This window comes from Mesoplodon densirostris, chromosome 6 (genome assembly GCF_025265405.1).
Source record: "Mesoplodon densirostris isolate mMesDen1 chromosome 6, mMesDen1 primary haplotype, whole genome shotgun sequence".
NCBI classification, from domain to species: domain Eukaryota; kingdom Metazoa; phylum Chordata; class Mammalia; order Artiodactyla; family Ziphiidae; genus Mesoplodon; species Mesoplodon densirostris.
In genome coordinates this window covers 70064079-70087862 of record NC_082666.1, presented here as the reverse complement: position 1 = coordinate 70087862, position 23784 = coordinate 70064079, and the positions used below count along the sequence as shown (strand labels likewise).

At 41.5% G+C, this 23784-nt stretch overlaps 1 pseudogene; it reads left to right on the top strand.

The window, feature by feature from the left end:
- The first annotated feature begins 2267 nt into the window (after nt 1-2267).
- Nucleotides 2268-22098, top strand: LOC132492535 (cell division control protein 42 homolog; annotated as a pseudogene).
- The last annotated feature ends 1686 nt before the right edge of the window (nt 22099-23784 follow it).

Genomic DNA, 23784 nt, shown 5'->3' with positions numbered 1-23784 from the left:
TTTAAAAAACCCTCAAAAGCATCAAATTACTGAAAGAAGGTAAGGAACTATTAGGCCAAAAGCTAAGAGAAGGCAGAAACCGAAAGAAGCAAATGGGGCACCAGAGCACAAAAGCTATTCTTGCCCTGAGGACATTTTCTAGTCAGAGAACATGTAGCTTTTTTTTTTTCAGTTGCTTCATTGGGCATGGAATGAGCAGACAAGGTCCAGGGCTACCCAAGGTGAAAATGGTATAATGTGATTCTCCCCATTTTAAGCTGCGATTTCACAGGCTATACTCTAAGGGGAAGTATGAAGCAGTACCCTAGGATTTTAGGAAAGTTTGCTTTTACATTGACAAAAAAACAAAGTTTGCTTTTACATAGGAGAAAGAAAAGATAGTTTTAAAAAAACTCCCATCTTTGAATAGATGGGCAGCCATTGGGCAGCTCTTGCTCAGATTTGTAGCCTGGGTTAGCAATGGCCCAAGGAAACTCCACCCATGAAAACTGGTCTCTGATTGAGAAGGCCTCAAGGCACCCAGCAGAAACAAACAAAAATCCTCTTTGAAAGCAGCCACGAATACTTTTTCCTCACAAATCGTTTTTCAATGTTAAAAAGTGAAGACACAAAGAAACTAGACACCACGGACCATACACAGCACATATATCAGGCAGCAGAAAGGAACCTGAAAATAATTCAGACCTCAGAACTATCATGATACAGATTACAAAACAACTGATACAGATTACAAAACAACTATGACTATTATGTTTCAAGAAATAAAATAATCCAGCTCCAATTAGCAGGACAGGGATAGAGAGGACAGAGAAACATGCTGAAATGCTCCATGTATATGGAATCAACAAAATCCAGGCTGAGCGGAGACACTATTGAGTCTAAGGTCCCAGGTTCATCAACAGAACACTGTAAGGAATATAAAGCTTTAAATGTTTTGCCATTAAGTAGGATGTTTGGTATATGGTTCATTGCAGATACCCTTTATTAGATTAATTTCCCTTCCATCACTGGTTTTCCATGAGTATTTATCAAGAATAAGTATTTGATTTAATCATTTATTCTACAATTATTGAGATAATCATATTCTTTCCATTAATCAATTAATACTTTGAATTCTGGTGTTAAAACAACAATGTGCTCAAAACGTCTTATTCTCCTTATATAAAACTAAATTTGGTTAATATTTTGCTTACCAGTTTTTGCACCTATATTCATGAGTAAAACTGTAAATACCATTTTCCTTCAATTTGCTCTCCTTGTCAGGTTTTCCTATCAGGGTTATACTAACCCTCATAAAAAGTTGAAGTATTCCCTGTTTTTGCCTTCCCTTCCCCATTTTTCTAGAAGTATTGTATTTGATTAATATGGGAATTATGGTTATAACAAACTTATGGTTACCAAAGGGGATGGGGGAGGGGATAAATTAGTTTGGGATTAACATATACACACTACTATACTTAAAATAGATAAACAAGGACCTACTGTACAGCACTGGGGACTACATTCAATATCTTATAATAACCTATAATGGAAAAGAATCTGAAAAAGGATAGATATATGTGTATGTATAACTGATTCACTTTGCTGTACACCCGAAACTAACACAACATTATGAATTAACTATACTTCAATTTTTTAAAAATGGTTTTAAAAAAGAGAGAGAAAGCAGAAAAAAAAAAAAAAAACGGGAATTATGTTTTCCTCATAATGTTTGGTTTAACTTGCCAAGAAAGCCTCGGTGGTCTGGAGTCTTCTTTGTGGGAAGGCTTTGGACTACTCTTTCAATTTGTTTTTTTTTTTTTTTTTTTTTCGGTACGCGGGCCTCTCACTGCTGTGGCCTCTCCCGCTGCGGAGCACAGGTTCCGGACACGCAGGCCCAGCTGCCATGGCTCATGGGCCCAGCCGCTCCGCGGCATGTGGGATCTTCCCGGATGGGGGCACGAACCTGTGTCCCCTGCATTAGCAGGCGGACTCTTAACCACTGCGCCACCAGGGAAGCCCTTTCAATTTGTTTTTAAACTGTTTTCCTGCACATGGACAAAGAGGTTCCTCCCCAGGACTTTTCCATTCCGGGAAGCAGACTGTGCAGTGCTCGGGCCACAGAACTGAAGCAAACGCGCACAAGGTGCGGTCACTACGGGCCAAGGAAGAAACCGGGAAACCACTCGGGCCGCAGCCGGGCCGCTACCACCCTTGCCCCGGAAGTTGCGTTCTGACGTCATCACGCGGCAGCGTCCCCGCAGGACCGCAACGGAGCCTATTGTATCACGGGATACGCATGGCTACTCTCTGGTCTTAGAGCGTCGGTGCGGACTTTCGCTCGGTGCTCTATGCACCTGTTCCTCCCGCCTGCTCAAACTTCTTTCCTATTTATGAAGAGGGGGGCGTCCCCATCTCCCGGAAGCAAGGAGATGCGAGAGGACGGCGCCAGTTTAGGTGCAGCTAAAGGTAATGGAAGCTGATCCGGAGCCTGAGACCCATCAGAGGCTCACGTGACGGTCTAAGGGCTACTACTGCCTACTAACGTTCCCCGCCACCGAGGGATCACGTGACAGATGGCTGGCTCAGCTGTGTGTCTTTGCCTCCGCGGCGGCTTTGGTCCCCTTCCTTTGCCGCACGCGCAACACACGACTGCCTGCTGCGTTGTCCCCCGAGCCACACTTCCACCATTTCTTCCTCCCGGGTCCAGAGATGTGTGTCCGCTTGTCTGCCCCTCTTGGGCTCTGGGGGAGAAGGTGATCGGGGAACCGGAGGTCAGGGGAGTCGGGACAAGAGGTCTTCGCCCGCATCTGCTGAGACTGTCGTGATCGCCATCCCGAGGGTTGGGGAAGAGTGCCACAGGCCAGCGGCGCTCCCGGGGCTTCTGTCTTGTGTAACATGCTCTCGAGAGCGCTGGAGTGAGGAGCGTGCGTCCTAGTGACTCATGATACGGCCATGTCACCGTCCCCTTCTCTCTCCCTTGGGACTTCCTGCGAGTGAGCCGGTGTCCTAGGAGCTTATTCTCATCCTTAGGAGAATCATCGTCTCCTTCTCCTCCGCTAAGGGGTTTCGGGCCTTTCTGACTATTAGCCTCTGCATCCCCCGAGGCTTAACTCTAAGCTGACCTCCCACCGGTACTGGACCTGCGCCATGGCCCTTATGCGTATATAAAGTATAAATATAAATTGACCTGGGTTTTTAAGATTTTCAGCTCCCCAGTTCAAAACATACCTTCCTTGTCCTTGATTTCCATCCCTGCACCATGGTAGTAGGACTAATCCACCATTGCAGATCACTACTACCGTCTGTAGACACTTATACTGCTGGACCTGGCATCTCCCATCCGCTCCTCTTATGATATTTGACATAATATTATCTGGCTACTGTATCGAAACAAATGCTTCCAAAATCTCAAAAGTATTTTCCTCTGGTTATTAGGTGTGCTGTTTTATTAAAACTTTTTTTTTCTTTGTACTACCTTGGTATTACCAAACAATTCAAACCGGATCCTTACAAGAACAGTATTTTTTATTAGTAGTAAGAAGACTGTTTTAAAGTGAAGTCGTCTCTGCACCAGACATGCAACAGCGAAATTCCTGTTTTAGCGAATAAAGATGAGGCTGTCTGATCATTTCAAATGTCATGAAAAAGTAATACTTTTAAATGCTTAAAAATAAAACAAATAGCTGCCTGTTTGTCTTTTAAGTTTAGCTTGTTGAAAACACTTTTATGATCCAGTCTAGCACATTGTGAAATATGTTTTTATTGAATGAATGAATGACTCCTCTATGTCAGGTTCAAAGATAAAATATATGATTTATCTGTCCAGTGCACATGTTGGTAGCCCTGTGTTAATGCTCTTGGTAGGTCTGCAGTTCAAAACAATGTTCTTTCACTCTGAACCATGGAATAAAGCATTCAGTGCACTTATCACATTATCGGGAGTTGTTATAAGTGGATCTCCTGCTTTTTCTTCATAGTTAAGCAAACTTAATTCAAAACTTCTGTTACTAAAGGTAAGAGTTTCAGTGATTTTAAAAAATTCAGTCTATTTTTAACCTGTTTGGTAAAATGTTTTATAGTCATGTGATTCAAATATTGAAATGTAAAAAAGCATATAGTGAAAAATCTCTTTCACATCCTTGCAACCTATTTGCTCTGTTCCAAATGCACCCTATCCCAAAGACAACTAGTTGGGAGGAAATACAAATACACTTATTTTCTTTCTTTTTTTTACACAAACAGTAAACTATTTTATACAATGTTCTGTATCCTGGTTTGTTTTTGTTTATTTTTTGTTTTGGCTGCTTTGGGTCTTTGTTGCTGCGTGCGTGCTTTCTCTAGTTGCGGTGAGTGGGGGCTGCTCTTCGTTGCAGTGCGTGGGCTTCTCGTTGAGGTGGCTTCTCTTGTTGTGGAGCATGGGCCCTAGGCGTGTGGGCTTCAGTAGTTGTGGCATGTGGGTTCAGTAGTTGTGGTGCATGGGCTTAGTTGCTCCATGGCATGTGGAATCTTCCCAGACCAGGACTCGAACCCATGTCCCCTGCATTGGCAGGCGGATCCTTAACCACTGCACCACCAGGGAAGTCCCTGTATCCTGCTTTTTTCATGTAAAAACATTTTTGTTATCCATATGAGTATATAGTATTATCCTTTTTTTTTGTAGAGTTGTATAGTATTCCATGGTACATATATCCTATAATATTTTTTTTACCAGTTTCCTATTGATGGGCATTTGGGATCTTTCCAGTCTTCTGCCTATTATGAATAATGCTGTAATGAAAAATAAACTGTTTTGTAATTGTGCAAGTGTATGATGATATAAATTTCTAGAAGTTAGTTTCTGTGTCAAAAGTTATATGCATTTGAGATGTTGATAGACAAGTGTCAAACTGCCTTCTGTAAGGATTGTACTAATTTAACTTCTGTAAGCATTGTACTAATTTAACTTCCACGAGCAATGAATATATATTCCCCATAAACTCATCAACAAAATATTAGCATACTTATTTTTTAAAATTTATTTATGTATTTATTTATGGCTGCATTGGGTCTTTGTTGTTGGGTCTTTGTTGCTGCACACGGGCTTTCTCTAGTTGCGGTGAGTGGGGGCTACTCTCGGTTGCAGCGTGCAGGCTTCTCATTGTGGTGGCTTCTCTTGTTGCAGAGCTCGGGCTCTAGGCGCGCAGGCTTCGGAAGTTGTGGCATGTGGGCTCAGTAGTTGTGGCGCATGGGCTTAGTTGCTCCACGGCATGTGGGATCTTCCCAAACCAGGGCTTGAACCTGTGTCCTCTGCATTGGCAGGCAGATTCTCAACCACTGCACCACCAGGGAAGTCCCTAGCATATTTTTTTGTCTTTGACGATTTGATAAGATTGTCATTGTATCACATAATAGCTTTAATTTTCATTTCTGTGTTAGGAGATGAGCATCTTATATTTAGGAACCATTTATATTTTCTTTTCTGGGAACATATTGCAAATCCTTGCTCGCTTTCCTATTGGTTTGTTTTATTCATTAGTTTTTAATATACATTTTACGTCGTATTAAAAGGACTTGCAGCAGGGATAAATATCAATATGGTTAGGAAAATTTGAAAGGAAAATTTTCTGCCAAGGTTAATTCATTTGCTGTGATGGAGCATATTTCATTCTGGGCTTCTGTCAGACATGGAAAACAAAGGGGGCGGGGAGGTATTTGGCAAAAGGAAACAAACAAATGAGAGAGAAAGAGAACCTTAGTGGGTTCTAAAAATTCTAGAAGAACTGTAAAGCTTAGGGGAAAAAGATATCATTATCCTGATTTTATTTGTTTTGTTTCCCCTAGAACAAGAGAAATTGGTAGGGAAATGGAAAGACAAAAGTTGTGATGATTTGCCCTTAATTTCACCAAGTTAAGTCAACTTCAAGAGTCCTCTTGCCAGAAAGGTAAGAACTGTATCCCCCAAATCAACACAATATATCTAAAAGGTTCATTCTTGCTTAGACTGCTGAAAAGCATCTCTAACAAGTCAGCTAAAGTACAAATGCTTACCTATCTGGTATTTAATTCTACTGAAAATGGACACCAGAAATCCTTTCTTTTTAATAAATTAAATTAATAAGATAAATAAAACAATACAAATTGAGTACCTTTGGAAGCATTGTTAATATAAAAGGTCCAAAAATAAAGCTAAATTTCTCCAGTAACAAGCAAGTGGTTAATTATAGCTTGATACGTCATCAGTTAGAAACCTCAAGAAGAAAAAAATACTTAGAAATTTACATGATGGTGTAGGGACATATTCAGAACCCGAGAATTAGTATGAACATCATTTTAAGTTGAAGACTTTTGACAATCAATGGGTGCAGAAAGAAGCCTTCTTAGAGCTTCCCTTATTTGACTAAAAGCAGAAACTTCTGGGAAATAAGGCTGCCAAAAATTCCCTCTTTATCGTGGGTCTACTCCCAGGAGAGAGACCAAGAGTAAACCACTATAAATCCCTCTCCCAGGGGTTTCATGGCCATAAAGAAGAAGGAAAGACCACTCACACCAGCATAAACAAACATTATCACAAACTTTCTTCCCCATTTGTTCTTCTAAAAACCCATTTGTCATCCCTAAAGAAACCTATTTGTTCTTCCCATAGAAGCCGTTCTCCCCAGTCCCTTTTCCCTAAGTTAGGTATATAAGCCCTATTAAGTTAGGTATATAATTTCTCCCCAGTCCCTTTTCCCTACTAAGTTAGGTATATAAGCTACCTCCTTAGTTAGCTCCATATACATATGAATAAACCTTTTACTCTTGGTAATGGTCTTTTGTCAGTTTAATTATCAGGTCCCCCTTCTGAATTTAAGAGGTTGGAGGAAAAGTTCTTCCTCCCCAGCCGTGGTCAAAGGGACAGCAGTTTTTTTCCGTGAGAAAAAGACAAATAAAGTGGGTGGTGAGGGGAACCTCAAACATTTTCCAAAAAGAAGAAATCCAAATGGATTTCTTTGGATAAAATAAATTTTAAAAAGCCATTCAATCTCAAAAATATCCAGAAAAATGCTAGTTTAAATCACCCCTCTGGTTGACAAATATTAAGAATCTGACAATAACCAACACTGGCATGTATGATGAGCAACAGAAACACTCAAACACTGCTGGAGAAAGTGTAAATAGATGCAACAACTTTCCAGACAGTTTCATGTTGTCTAGAAAATTGAAGATCCAGATACCCTATGACCTAGCACATTCACTCCCAGCTAAACATTGAGCATCTCTCAACAATTTGTTAGAAATATAAATTTATGGGCCCCACTGCAGACCTTCCGAACCAGACTCTGCATCTTAACAAAATCCACAAGTGATACATAAGCACCTGTATTCTAGGATATATGGACGAGAATGTCCCTGAGAGCCCCAAATAGAAACAGTCCCGTTATCTGTGAACATGAGAAGAGTGTGCTATATTCATACAATAGAAAGCCGTTTATCAATGAATAGGAACAGATTACAGGTAAATGCAACATGGATAAATATCACAATGTTGAGGGAAAGAGGCAAAGCACAAATAAAATATGTAGAGTATAAATCTACGTTCGTAACCCTCTATAACGGTCAAAACCAAAGTGCACTGCTAGGCATGCACACTGAGGTAATGATACTAAAAAGGGGGAGGGGGGAAAGTAAAGCAAGAAAGTGATTCCTAAGGAAATCAGAGTGGAATTTCTCTCTGGAGGAGAGAGGGTTGTGATCTTAGAGGGAGGATGGCAGTTGTGGGGTTATTACAAAACTAGTATAGTTGTGGATAGTGTTTAAGGGGGTTTGTTTTATGATTATTTATTTTTTTTGTTTTATGATTATTTAAATAGTATAATGTTCTATGTAGTTTTCAGTATGTGTGTTATATTTCACATTCGATAAGCAAATGCTATAGACTCATTTCCAAATGGGAAGAAATCAGCTATGTTAACACACGCAAAACTACAGATTGAACTTCTTCCAACCAACACATAGATAGATGAGAAAAGCAAGAAGCAGGACATAACTGCAAAGTAAATTGGTTCTGGATAGAGAAAAACCAAGGTCTCCCAGTTTCTATTCTACTAAAAATAAGGTCTTTTTCCCCCCAGTAAAGCTATCTCTATCTCTGTTGTCCATGAGGGAAGTTTAGGCACACAGCCCCAGGCCCGAGGAGTGGGTGTGCTCCGGCGGTAGAGGTGGAGGGAAGCAGGGCAGTTGCAGGAACTTGGGAGGAAGCTGTAGGCCATTCGAGGTGGAGGAGAGGTGGAGGCAAGGGAGGGAGGGCATGGCACTCAGAGATCAAAGAAGTGGGCTGTACCCCACAGAGCTAGCCTGCCCCTCTTCTTCCTGCCTACCTCTTCGCCTTTGACCCTCACAAGAATAGCAGTTCTGGAACTCTTTTTCTGGGTCAAACAGTGTGTGGAGGGAAAGGGCGTTCCATGTTAGAACTCATTGTCAAAGGAACATACCCCAGATTGAGCGTTAAGGAGGATTTAGCCAATAGGGCACCTACCCAGGAAGTTAGGTCAGGTGAAGAATCCCCAAGAAGAAAACAGTCAACTCAGGCTGAGCTTCCTGTAGCACTTAACAGTGAGGCCTGACATTCAAAGAGTGGCCTTGAAGACTGTCATTATTATGGCCTTGTTGTGGGTTGGTGCATGTATTATTTTAGTCTAGAGAAAGTTCCCTTCTATAAAAAAGTAGAATATACAAGATAATGAAGTCTCAAGTTGTTGAAAATAAGCCTCACTTGGAAGAAAAAAAAAAAAAAAAAAGAACAGAAATTCCTAAGGATGTGTCCAAACATTAACAGAAGATAACAGGAGCTGAGGAATCTTTTGATTCATGGTCACTTCAGAATACAATTCACTGTTAAGAAGGCTGGGTTTAAAATTACGATCAGGGCTCTAAAAAAGTAGGCAAAAGGCAGAGGGAAATGAATTTAAGATGGACTTTGAGAAAGAACTAGTGAAGAAATCTGAAAAGTGTTACAAGTTTCTGAGAAGATAAAACATAAGAAATCAGTACAATTTGCAGAAACAGAAAGGGTCATTAATTGTCTTAGTCCATTCGGGCTGCCATAACAAAATGCCACAGACTGGCTAGCTTATAAACAACAGAACTTTATTTCTCACTGTTCTGGAGACTGGGAAGTCCAAGATCAAGGCGCCAGCATGGTTGCCTGGTTCATAGCTGTGCCTTCTTGCTATGTCCTCACATAGTTGAAGTGGTAGGCAAACCCTCTGGGGTCTCGTTTATAAGAGCATTAATCTTCCACCCTTCATGAGGGCTTTACCCTCATGACCTAAGCACCTCCCAAAGGCTCCCCATCCTAATACCATCACATTAGACAATGGGATTTCAAAATATGAATTTTGGGGAGGGGGACATAAACATTCAGACCATAGTATTTTTTTAATAAATTTATTTTATTTTATTTACTTCTGGCTGCAGTGGGTCTTCATTGCTGCACTGGACTTTGTCTAGTTGTGGCGAGCAGGGGCTACTCTTTGTTGCGGTGCACGGTCTTATCATTGCAGTGGCTTCTCTTGTTGTGGATCGGGCTCTAGGCGCGTGGGCTTCAGTAGTTTTGGCACACGGGCTTAGTTGCTCCATGGCATGTGGGATCTTCCTGGAGCAGGGATCGAACCCGTGTCCCCTGTATTGGTAGGCAGATTCTTAACCACTGCACCACCAGGGAAGTCCAGACCACAGTATTAATGAAGCAAAAATCATTAAAGAGACCATCATTGTGAGCTCTGTCAAGTGCTGGGGAAAAAAATTTAGACTTTGGAAAATAGAGCAGTTGCTATAGAAAGTAGAGAACCAGGATGAGCTAGCCACATTGAGCTGAGTAGAACTTCTGAATGTACATAAGAGGTCTCCAAAAGAGAAGGACAAATCTGTTGATTACCAAGAGAATGCCACTTGATATGACTTTATTTGTGCTGTGGTACCAAAAGTGTGCCTGCCAGAAATTGTACCTTACTCTGACATTTATGTCGCTGTCTTATTTCCCCTATGACTGCAGTGGTCTGAAGGGTAGAGGGTTGACCTTATCCAAATATACTTTCTCATCTCCCATGCTCAGCACCAAGCTTATGTAAGTACCAAGTTGTACACTGTAAATAACTTAATAAATACTTTAAGGCATGAATGAAAGAAAAATAGGCAGAGAGTAGAGAGGGTTTTTTTTTTAAAAAAGAAAAAGAACAAGCTAAAAAAAACTTACTTGCTGTTATAAAGAACAACATAATGAGTTCTTGAGAATTGATTCAAGAAGATTTCCTACCCCCCCTGCGCCACCCTCTCAATCACCACAAAGATGAAATCACTTTGTGTTTATTCTTTTAAAAGAAAAATAAAATATAATAGAGGGAAAGGCTTGCAGGTTAGTTTTTTGTTGGATTTCTCTCTTTAAAATTTAATCTTCTCTCTCTAGCAGCCTCTACAGATGCTTTCTTTTCTAGGTTAGTAACTATTGTCCTGATGGAGGCAAGTGGGAGGGTCCCTGGGGAAGCGGGATCCACTGGGTAAGAAAGACACTGGGAAAAGACTTGGCTTGGGTTTTGTCAGGAGGGGAAAACAAAAGTGGGCCATTGACCCAGACAATCTTGTCTGGAAGCTGCCATCTAGTGTTCATTTCTGAGAATATGCCCTGACATACCAATCCTGTGGTTCTCTATCTGAAGGACAGTTTTTATTGATGTTTTATCATTATGCACCAGATTTTAAGATAATTTGGTTACCAAAAGAAACACAATACAAAAAGAATTGTGTTTCTCATCTGTTTAACTGCATACATATAATACTGCCAAAACAAAACTTTGGATAAATATTTCTAAAAGAAACGATCCCATACTGAACTGATGTAATAGCAATTAAAAAATAAAAATAGGGCTTCCCTGGTGGTGCAGTGGTTGAGAGTCCGCCTGCCGATGCAGGGGACATGGGTTCGTGCCCTGGTCCAGGAAGATCCCACATGCCGCGGAGCGGCTGGGCCCGTGGGCCATGGCCGCTGAGCCTGCGTGTCTGGAGCTGGGAGAGGCCACAACAGTGAGAGGCCCGCTTACTGCAAAAAAATAAAAATAAAAAAAATAAAAAAATAAAAATAAAAATAATATGCAGGCTATCTTCTCCATCCTATTGTTAGTAAATGTTACCAGTAGTTTTTATTGCAGAGAGGGCAAGGAGAGAAGAACCATTTATTGTATATCATCAGTGTGCCCAACTCTACAAACATTGTCTCATGTAAGTCCTAAAACAGTCCTCTGAGTATTTTTTCCCTCACCTTTGTCGAGGTATAATTAACAATTAAAACGTGAGTTAAGGGGAATTCCCTGGCAGTCCAGTGGTTAGGACTCTGCACTTTCACTGCCAAGGGCCCGGATTTGATCCCTGGTCTGGGAACTAAGATCCCACAAGCCACACAGCACGGCCAAAACAAAAAACAAGACTTGAGTTAAGTTTTTCTAACACCATTTTACAGATGAGAAATTGAGGTGAAGTAACTGGGGTTTATATCAAAGAGCAAGCTGGATAAAGAACCCACATATGTCATACTCAGAGGCCATGCACTTTCATCTAAACCACAGTGCCTAGTAAGCTTTTTGAAATTCAGGGGAAGGCTTGCAACTCCACATTTACTGCTTTCATAAACTGTTAGGCCTAATCAACTTCGTTTGGAAATCACTGCATGAAAGGGAAACCCAACCCCCCACATCTGTCTGCAGGGCCACTTCCTTAAAACAAATTGTACTCTTGAGACCTGAACCAAAATACTCAAAATTCTAAGTTAAAAACACTAGGGTGGGGAATTCCCTGGTGGTCCAGTGGTTGAGACTCAGTGCTTTCACTGCTGAGGGCCCACGTTTGATCCCTGGTCAGGGAACAAAGATCTCACAAGCTGTGCGGTGTGGCCAAATAAATAACTAAATAAATAACAGTGCAGAATAATGATTAAAAAAAAAAAAAAAAAAACAGGGACTTCCCTGGCGGTCCAGTGGTTAAGACTTCATCTTCCCATGCAGGGGGTGCAAGCTCAATCCCTGGTCAGGGAGCTAAGATCCCACATGCCTCGTGAAAAAAACCCAAAACATAAAACAGAAGCAATATTGTAACAACTTCAATAAAAACTTTAAAAATGGTCCACATCAAAAACAAAAACAAAAAACCTTGGGACTTAACCTGGTGGCGCAGTGGTTAAGAATCCACCTGCCGATGAAGGGGACACGGGTTCGTGCCCCGGTCAGGGAGGATTCCACATGCCGCGGAGCGGCTGGGCCCGTGAGCCATGGCCGCTGAGCCTGCATGTCTGGAGCCTGTTCTCCACAACGGGAGAGGACACAACAGTGAGAGGCCCTCGTATTACAAAAAAAAAAAAAAAAAAAAAAAAAAAAGCTTTTGCAAAGCAAAAGAAACTGCAATCAAGGCAAAAAGACAACCCTCAGAATGGGAGAAAATATTTGCAAACAAATCAATGGACAAAGGGTTAATCTCCAAAGTATATAAACAGCTTATGCAGCTCAATATTAAAAAACAAACAACCCAATCAAAAAATGGGCAGAAGACCTAAATAGAATTTTCTCCAAAGAAGACATACAGATGGCCAAGAAGCACATGAAAAGCTGCTCAACATCACTAATTATTAGAGAAATGCAAATGAAAACTACAATGAGGTATCACCTCACACCAGTTAGAATGGGCATCATCAGAAAATTCTACAAACAACAAATGCTGGAGAGGGTGTGGAGAAGAGGAAACCCTTTTGCACTGTGGTGGGAATGTAAATTGATAGAACCACTATGGAGAACAGTGTGGAAGTTCCTTAAAAAACTAAAAATAGAATTACCATATGACCCAGCAATCCCACTACTGGGCATATACCCAGAGAAAACCATAATTCAAAAAGACACATGCACAGTGCTTCCCCGGTGGTGGAGTGGTTAAGAATCTGCCTGCCAATGCAGGGGACATGGGTTCGAGGCCTGGTCCAGGGGGATCCCACATGCCACGGAGCAGCCGAGCCCGTGTGCCACAACTACTGAGCCTGCGCTCTAGAGCCCATGAGCCACAACTACTGATCCTACATGCCACAACTACTGAAGCTCATGTGCCTAGAGCCTGTGCTCCGCAACAAGAGAAGCCACCCTAGTGAGAAGCCTGCGCACCGCAACGAAGAGTAGCCCCTGCTCGCCACAACTAGAGAAAGCCCACACGTGGCAACGAAGACCCAATGCAGCCAAAAATAAATAAATTTTTAAAAATTAAAAAAAAAAAAGACACATGCACCCCAATGTTCATTGCAGCGCTACTTACAATAGCCAGGTCATGGAAGCAACCTAAATGCCTATTGACAGACAAATGGATAAAGAAGATGTGGTACATATATACAATGGAATGTTACTCAGCCATATAAAGGAACGAAATTGGGTCATTTGTAGAGACGTGGATGGATCTAGAGCCTGTCATTCAGAGTGAAGTAAGTCAGAAAGAGAAAAACAAATATCGTATATTAACGCATATATGTGGAACCTAGAAAAATGGTACAGGTGAACTGGTTTGCTGGGCAGAAATAGAGACACAGATGTAGAGAACAAACGTATGGACACCAAGGGGGGAAAGCGGTGGGGTGGTGGGGGTGGGTGGGTGGGATGAATTGGACGATTGGGATTGACATGTATACACTAATGTGTATAAAATGGATGACTAATAAGAACCTGCTGTATAAAAAATAAATAAAATTCAAAAATAAAAAAAACCTTTTTGATATTTTTAACAAATTTCCTAAATATAAAAATCTGAATAAAGCTTTTTAGTCTCCACCTGACTCTGAGATACTTTGAAAGAACATCTCTGAGACATCTCAGAGAGAGATGTCAAACTAATTTTATTTGGTATGTTAAATTACTTCAAAAACATTGTCAAGTGATTGGAGATGAACCTTAGGTTATGGTGTATGGATAAATGTCATTTATATAGATATTCCAAAATTTATATGGAATCCCTAATATCTGATATGTCCTGATATATTATCAATCATAACACTAGTTATTCTAAAATGTTATATCCAAGTTTCCTGCTAATTACATTGTACTCAAATCTTTAACCATGCTATTTTAAGTTTTGTCCTGATGCTTTTACAAAATGAAGATTTTCAAGAAGACTGATAAAAAGGAACTTTTTAAGAAATCTAAGTTTCTGATAGTCTTTAGATAATATCACTGGACTGGGTAACGTATGACAAAACTATTAGGAAACCTGATTATTTCATCCAGATCAATGGGAATTAATTACATGAGACTGAATAAAGTGCTAAATATGATTTATAACTTTATGACTTTGGGAAATATACTGGCTTTAATCTTTGTTTTTTAGAAAAACCTTCTCTTTTATGCGATGACCTACAACAAGCTGATAAAGTATGCCTTTGTAAACAAAGACGAAACATTTATCTTTTTCTCTCTACCTGATCCTGCCAGAATTTGTTGTCTCCAGCTGGCTCTCCTGTGGACTTGATATTTATGTCTATCATTGTTTTAATTTTTTCTTTATTTCCAAATTATTTGTGCTTTGTGTCTCCCTGCTGCACTATGTCTTTGTCAACGTTACTAGCTGCATTACTTATATCCTATTTTATAAAATTGTTGTCTCTTGCAGTACCCAGTGCGTAACCAGGCCTCCAACAAAACTCCTGTGGCTAAACATCTTAAGGAAATAGATCACTTTTATAACATAAAATAATTGTAATAATATGATCTAGGTATGGGAAGAAGCAGCAAGGGAAAATGTCTCCTGGATCATAATGAGAGGATCCAGAGAATCGCTAATTATCAATAGGGCCTAATCCAAAAAATAGCACCTGAAGTGGCATATCAGGAATCTTTGCCTGACCTGGGATGAGCCTTCCAGCATCGTGGGACAAAATTTGATCTTGAAATGTCTCCCAAATATTGGTCAGATTCCTGACCAAGAGGAGAGGATCAGTCATCTGCAATTGCAGCCCTCCAACCTGAGCTAATAAACCCTGAGGAAACTTGGAAAGGTGAAGAATAGCTGCCATCTGGCAGCCATCAGACTGCAGCCACTCCCTATGGTGAGCCCTGAGGACACTCAGGATGTGAAAATACAGGATACAGGCTCCAGATAGCTGTGGTGCATATCAAAGAAATGATTTCAGTGAGCCCAGACTCTTGCATCTTCCCATACAAAGAAAAACGCTAAATTCCTTAACTTGAGATGCTGCCTCCTGGGCTTGAAGCCCTCAAAATTCCTGATAACTCTCAAGTTTTAGGTTGTGAATATTTTTAAGTCTACAGGTGTAAAGTAGACACTTCCAAAGTGGAACAAAAGACAAATCTCAACATTTGAAACACTGATGCCAATGGCGGACACTCTGAGAAAGATCCATCTGATGGAGCAGTTAGAACATTGTCACCCCTTTTTCCACAAGATTGTGGAATGGACATTGACAGTGGGGAATTGTAACAGGGAAGAGCTAAATCGGACTCCACACTGGATCTGTTTCTTTGAGTTTAACCTTTGCTTTTCGTTGCTTTTGTTATAATCATACATAATGGCCTGCCTCAGGAAACCCTGCCCACCTGTGAATGGCTGCAAGAAAAAAGAAACTAACACATCCTCTCACTGAGGCTGGTCATTCCAGGAGATGTTTTTTGCAAGACTGATGGCCCTTTTACTTTACTTCCTCACCTCCTCTCCCTCTCTGATTCTATAAAAGAAACTGGCATCTAGACCCAGATAAGATGGCTTATCGGAGACACTAGTCTGCCTTCTTCTCGGTCTGCCGGCTTTCCGAATAAACTCTTATTCCTTGCCTCAAAAAAACCCGAAAACCAAAAAACAGAAAAACAAGTAGGTCCTTCAAATCAGATGGAGAAGCTGAGTTCAAAATTATATTTGAAATATTTCCAGTGGAGTAAAAAATATTTCAGCAATGCAGACAATTTGTGTTGTGAGTGACGGTGTTGTTGGTAAGATGTGTCTTGATATGCTATACAACAATAAGTTAATGTCTGAATACGTTCCATGGTTTCTGACAACTATGCAGTCAGTAACTGGTGAGAGCCTTACACTTATGGACTTTTTGATCCTGCAGGACAAGAAAGATTTGACAGAACAACCCCTCAGCTATCCAAAAACATATATTTCTAGTCTTTTTCGGTGGTCTTCGGCCCTTATGTGGAAATGTGAAAGAAAAGTGGGTACCTGAGATAAGTCACCATTGTTTGAAGACTCCTTATTTGTTGGAGCCAAAACTGATCTCAGAAATGTGATACCCTCTATTATCGAGAAACTTGCCAAGAACACAGAAACCTCTCACTCCGCAGACTGCTGAAATGCTGTTCTGTGACCTGAAGGCTGTCGAATACATGCGGTGTTCTGCAGTCTCACAGAAAAACCTAAAGTATGCATTTGACAAAACACTACTGACTGCCGCGGAGACTCTGGAACCGAAGAAAAGCCGCAGGTGAGTGCTGCTTTGAACGTATCTCCAGAACTCTGCACCATTGGTGTTGTCATCAGACTAAAAGCAATGTTTAAATCAAATTAAAAATTGAGGCTCTGAGCCAATTTACCGTACCATTGTAAAAATGTATAATTTAAATGATACGTTACTTTTTTGTGCTATGAATGCTTATAAAGTGTTAGAGAAAAGCTTTTTGATGTCCAAAGTGTTTCCTGTGTAAATAGTGTCTGTTGGTTGACAAATCTAAAGTTTCTGTCTTGATGGCATTATTGCAATGTTAGCAGATGCTTGCCAGCAGGTGTGACTAGTAAACACTGACAATATAGAGGCTTCTTGCCAAAAAAAAAAAAAGTTTGGGGACAGTGAAGGTGAATTTACCACACTGAAGTCCTCCAGCAGTCATAGAAAAAACCGTGTCCTGTCCGACATGTAATTCCTGCCAAAAGTTGACCTTATCTATGGTAAAAGAGGCCATACCACTGTGGCCCTTGAAACTTGTCTGTATTATCTTTCATTCAGTGAAAAGTTCACACACCCAAGTGGTTGTAACTGATACCTCTGAATGTATTGTGGGAACAGATGTGTTGCATATGTATAATACCTCTCTTGCTTATTAGGAATGTTCCCAGTGGGGAAATGCGACAAATTAAACAGTGCTAGTGGGATGAGTATACAACTAGGAGCCCACCTGGATCTTTCAGCCCAGTTATGTGATACCAGTAGAGCAGGACAGGGTGCCAGGCGAAGGGAGGAGAGGGGATGAGCAGATAACTATACTGACTAAGGAAGTGGTAGAAAGAAGATACATAAGGAAACTATCTAGCAGGCTCTACAGACTGCCCTCCTATTTCGACAGGCTAGTTCTAATGAGCCTTATGAGCTTCAAATATCAGTGCTTGACAGTGCTTGCAGTAGATTGCATCTGTGGCACTAGGCAGTGGTGCCCACTAGGGTTTTGGACACAGCATTTTCCTAACACCACTGCCTGGTATACTCCACTTGAGGGGTAATTATTGTCCTGTTGTTTAGTGCTGGTGGACCCTGAGAAGCTAACTCAGCAATAGCACATGATGTTATTCTCTGACCTGCCCATTCTGGAATGGGTCAAAAATAAAAATGTCAACAGAGTGGGTATTGCCCAGCAAGCATGCATTATGAAATGGAAATGGTATATCCGGGAAAGAAGTAAGACTTGGTATATTACTTTTCTACTTTCTTTCTTTGTTGCTGCTGTAACAAACTACCACAAACTTAGTGGCTTAAAACAACACAAAATTATCTTACAGTTCTGAAAGCCAGAAGTCTAGAATGGGTTTCAGTAGACTGAAATAAAGGTGTTGGCACGGCTGCCCTCCTTCTAGAGGTTCTAAGGGAGAATCAATTTCCTTGCGTTTTCCAGTTTCTGGAGGGTCTTGGCTCATGACCCCTTCCTTACATCATTTCAGCCTCTTGCTTCCATCATTACATCTCCTACTTCCTCTTCTATAGTCAAACCTCCCTCTGGCCTCTTTCTGTTAAGGACACTTGTGATTACATTTAGGGCCCAAATGGCTAATCCCCATCTCAAGATCCCTAACTTGATCACACCTGCAAAATCCCTTTTACCACATAAATTAACACTCATAGGTTACAGGGATTAGAACCTGGAAATCTCTGGGGGCTGTTATTCAACCTACCACACTGGGCATTAATGGAATCTCACAGCTACATAATTACTAGGAAGATGTGGCTATCTCAGATGCAGGATCTATGCTATCACCTTAGGCTTCTTGGGGGCCTGGGTACACTACAGCTCCTAAGGATGCCTAAGCCTCATGGATATGCCAGCTAAGTTAAAGGTCAATGGGGTTGTGTAGGAAAGAATTAACATAGCAGATCTGAGCCTGCTTATCCTTAGGAAGTTCTGCTTACAAGGTTGGCCTTTTGCTGGTGTCTGAGATGTGATTTGGGGAGGGTTCCCACCATCCACAGAACTGATAAGAGTGGCTCATTGTACCTAAGATGCTTGTACAACCAGTGTGGATTATGCTGGACACCTGCTTTCCTCCTGGGAGTCTGGAATTTTGGTATGTGTTAGGCAGAAGGTGCCTACATGACCAGTCCCCCAATAAAGCCTTGGGCTCTAATGTGCTTGCTCCATGTGCCTTTTCTATCTGCTGTCTTGTTTTGCATCATTTCACAGTAATAAATCTTAGCTGTGAGTACAGCTATATGCCGAGCATTGTCAGTTCTCCTAGTAAATCATCAGACCTTGGGGGAGGGTGGTCTTGAGGACCCCTAACTCAGTTGGTGTCAGAAATGGGATTTGCTCGCCCAAATCTGACTCACTGAAATATGGCAAAAGCAACTTGAGAAAAGTAAAGGTGAAGGAGTGAGGGATAACACATCTTTAGTACTAACTATGCTGGCTATTGAGTCATTCATGGGATGAAACAGCAGTATTTTCTGAGAGGTAGAAGTTACCTGTGGAATTTGAAAATGATAGATCCAACTCCAGGAGAGTTGGCTTGCTGGATCTCCTGGCTGTTTCTGGCTGTTTCTGGCTGTGCTGGCTGAAGCGAGGGGCAAAAGTGCAGCCTGTGCTAAAATGTGCTAAAGTGAGGGGGAAAAGGTGATGCCTTTTTGTATTTTGTTCTCTCCTTCATATGGGAGGAGAAGGGCCCCAAAATTCCCAAAGGTAAGTTTGGATGACCCAGAAATATTAAAAGTTTGTATTGCTCTTTTTTCCAAGTGGGAGGGAAAAAATGTTAGGTCAGTTCCCACGGCTAGAGCAAAGCAAACCAGAGGGGGAAAAGGGAAAAAAACACTGCAGCCATTTCTTCAGCCTAGTTACCATCACTGGTACAGTAGCCCTGTCGTCCCTCTCCTGCCCCCAGTTCTAGCTGAGAGTCTTCCTTGGTAGCTCTAATGTTAATCCTGTAAATGTTAAATTTACTGGTAGAGGGTTGAGTAAATTTCCATTTAAAGGTTGAGGGGGGTGCGCTGTGTTGAAATAGCTTTGTGCTTTGTGGCTTTTGCATCTGGATGTAGGATAAAAATTGATGGAAAATATTATATGCTTATAATTTCATAAATGCTACAGGGATCATCCCAGTCAGGGAAAGCTGCAAAGCAAAAGTGTTAGTGGGACACACAAATAAATACTTGCTTTTTGCCATTGGTGGGTGGATTGAAATTTTTTTTTCTTTTTTGAGTGTTGAAAACAAAGTCAGTCTCTGTAACTGATGATATTTGTTATACTTTTTGCCTATTGTAACTTCTGGAAAAAAATGAAACAACATGGAAAGAGAGGCACTCTCCAGATAGAAATACACTTTTGGAATTTTACAAAGCAGATTTGAGTTGCTAATGAGCTTTTGTAAAATCAGATGTCTGATCCATAAAGCCTGATGATTTTCCAGCCTGATGTTCATATTTTTGGGTGGGTCTTTTGGGACTCTAAGGCTGACAAGATAAAAAGGGTGTTATAAAGCCTCACTTGTCAGTTGGACTTGGAACATGGCTCTCTGGCTTTGTAGTATCTGGGCTTTGAATATGCGGCTAAAGAAAAGCTGCTGGCTTTTTTTGGAATCCTGATGCTTAATTGCCTAGACCTGACTCTAAGCTGAAACCTGGTCTGGGCTATTTCAGCCTCAGCACTAGCTGTGCCAAACTAAAAGCTGACGAAGTTCTGCTCAAAAAATAAAACTCAGATTCTGGAATAGTTACACATTTAGGACACTTCTCTGTGAGCTAAATTGTGGAAACATCATGGATGCTGGCTGGACCATCTGGGTCACAAATGCCCACAGAAAAGAGCTTATTTCTGATGAGGCCGTGTGAAATTGAGTCTGCTGATCAGCTCTATATTTCTGATACAGAGACTGAATGCATTCCTAACAGGATTCCTGCAAAAGCTAGGGAGTGTGACACCTTCACCCACTACTAACAAGTCAGACTCTGGACCCTGTTTCAGGGTCATCTCACTGCTGTTGACCTGTATTCAGCTTTCTAAATTAGTTGCTGTTTGCAATGGCGGTCTGATAGCCTGACTCTACGTCCCTCACCTTTTTCCTGGTATACACACCTTAGTAAGGCAGTTTGATTATTAAATGCAGCTGTCCCCAGAAAGGGACTGATCTTTTCTAGGCTGCTCCCTGGATAAATGATTAGGACAAAAGGGATGGCAAGTTATTAAGCCCAATATAATTATCTTTTAAAAATTTAAGATTTCGTTCTGACCCATTTCAAATATGATGGGTCTTTCTGGTTAAATTATACAAAAATGTTTTTCTGTGAAAATGCTTTTATGCCTTTCGCATACAACTTTTCCAGGTGAATGGTCTAGATGAGAGTAGGGGATAATTGAAAAAATGTTGTTACCATTGCTGAACAGGACACAACTGATTTTGTAATGATGCAGGAAAAAGTAAAACCCCAGCACCTGGGGATGGGGAGGCAGTGGGGGAAGGGCATTAATAATCTTTGTTTTTCAGAACTGTTCCTGGAAGCCTTGCCCTCTTCCTAAAGGAAAAACTATATGCCTTTTCAAGCTGCGAGTTCTCTGAATTAAACTGGTTGCTGAGCCTAGGTTCACACCTTACCAGCACTGAGATGGCAGGGGGTGACCCCAGTGCCAGCACTTTCCTGCAGAACACCTATAGATGTTGTCCACACTAGTGAAGCTGTTGAACTGATGTTGTAGACAAGTAAAACTGTTTGGAACTGACTAGCCTCAGGCAGTCCCTCTGAAATCAAGGACTGAACTGCATAATTAGGACTGGACTGAGAACCCAGAGTGGGAGGTCTGACAGTACAAGGCCACATGGGGCCCTGATAACCTGTGCTGCCTGACTAATGTATGTCCTGCTTGGCATGCCCCCACATTTGTGAACTCTTTGTTTCTATGGTTACCACTTGCGATCTCTGGGACTGTACTTGTCTGTGTGCCCCAACTATCATACTACCTCAGCCCAGGAAAGCTTTCAGGTCAGCTTCAACTTACTGGCTGTGCCTGAATTGATGCCTTGGGCTAGGTTAAAAAAAAAAAAAAAGTTAATCAGAAGCTTAAGGATGAAGTCATCTGGCTTTTTCAGATAGATCTGTATAGTTAGTGGTACTTGTTTTAATTGGCTAAGTAAAGGACCCCGAAAGGGCATAACTGAGATCAGTACTGCAGGCTGCTCTCACCCTGCTGCAGGAGGTCCTACTGATAATACTTTTGCTGTAAAGATGCCTTGGCCAAGGGCCAAGAGCCTGCTTATCCGTGGAAGGTCCTGCTTACAGGTTGGCCTGGTGTCTAGGATGTGTTTTGGGGAGGGTTCCCACCATTCACAGAACTGATAAGAGTGGTTCATTGTACTTAAACTGTTTGTACAACCAGTGTGGTTTATGCTAAATACTGCTTTCCTCCTGGGAGTCTGGAATTTTGGTATGTGTTAGGCAGAAGGTGCCTATATGACCAGCTCCCAATAAAAGCCTTGGGCACTGTCTCTAATGAGCTTCCCCAGGATGTAACATTTCACATGTGTTGGCACAACTTGTTGATGGGGGAATTAAGCTGTCCTGTGTGACTCTACTGGGAGAGGACTCTTGGAAGCTTGTGCCTGGTTTTCTCTAGGCTTTGCACCATATACCTTTTTCGTTTGCTGACTTTGTTTTGTATCCTTTCACTGTAATAAATCTCAGCTGTGCGTACAACTATGTGCTGAATTTTGTCAGTCCTCCTAGCGAACCTTTGAACCTGGGGTGTGGTCTTGGGGCCCCCTATACAGGAATGTACTGGAATGGTACAGCTCTGCAGCTTTTAAGAAAACTGTAAAACTATGCATGGAAAAGGGAACTCTGCTCATTGAGCATAGTTTAAGTTGTGATGTTTGCTCTAAAAGTGCCTCCCGAAATATGCCTTGTTGCATTTTCACTGACTCATGGCATTGGGCAATGGGCTAGCAGTGTAGTCTGGTACTTGGCACCAGGAAAGTCAAGTCTCAGCTCAGAGGGGCCAAACGGGGCATAAGATTGCACAAGACCCATGCCCTCTGTTTGTGACCCATGTGAACGCCTATGGAAAAGGACTCTTGGAGGATGAACATCAATGGAAGCAAGCTGATTTGACCTGAGCTTCCCAGGTAAGGACCATAGCCACCTGAATATACTATTGCACAGGGCAGCAATCCATCTACAAGTCAGAACCGGGCCTAAAAATAAGCTCCAGTGATTCTAGCACCTGAGACAAAGGAAGCCTGGCACACATACCCAAACTGCCAACTACGCAGTCAAGTAGCAAAGGGAGTTTGGGGACACAGAGTCTGGGGCACTGGACCTGGCTCGTCTTGGCACGTGGACTGTGTAATTAACTCATTCACTCTTTTCCTCTCAAGTCTACCTCCTGGGATACTGGGATACTGGAATTTGTGTGTATCAAAGAAGAGCCAGGAGGTGGGAGATTCTAACTCGATGTCCTTTTGCTGCCCAGCTAAGCTTGCTAGATTTGGGCGGTTATGGATAATGATGATAATGATCATGGATGTGAGATGACAACTCTAAAGTGCTTCTAGTGTTGCCCACATATCAGAGGACTGTAGATGTTCTAGGTGGTACAAGGAAGAAACTACTGAGCCACCTAGGAACAAGTCTGGGCATATGGTGTGAATAAGACATGGGGACAACTGGCAAAAGGGTGACATAATTGCTGTGGGGACTGATGCCAAGCACTTGGGTGTGGTAGCTAGCACAGGACAACCTTAACTGCTGGGGAGGGATGGGACTGGGGAGGGTCCATTCATCTCTTTCAGCTCTGATCTGAAGAGCATCTGGCTAGTTTTTGTTTTTATGTAATGACTGTAGTAATCAGTTTATTACACAGATTAATCATTCTTGAATGTACAAGCTCCAGAGGAGCAATTGGGTCTTTAAATATACACAAGTATTTCCACTGAATAAATTTTCACCCTTACATCCAGATAGACCTAAGCAGTTAAAAACATAAGAAAAATAAGAGCTATTAGCTATGTATTAACTGAGAAACCCCATACAAACCAAAGAATATGGAAGAGAGAAAGAGGGGCTGAAGGACGAAGGTTGAAGGGTGGGGAGATGTAAAAGAGTTGGAAACAAAGCCCATCACACTTCACTTACTAATAGCTCCAATCCATTTAAATGTTGACCCGTTAAACTTAGACCTTAAAATACAGGATGTAGGTAGAGTTTAATCTGATTGGTCATAACTTTCACCTAAGACGTTAAGTCCTTCGGAATAAGATGAATACAGAAACAGCTTCATGTTCTTCGCCTTGCTTTTCATAACTGTTTTGAGTTTAACGGGATTTCACTTAAAAAACCACCTCCTACAG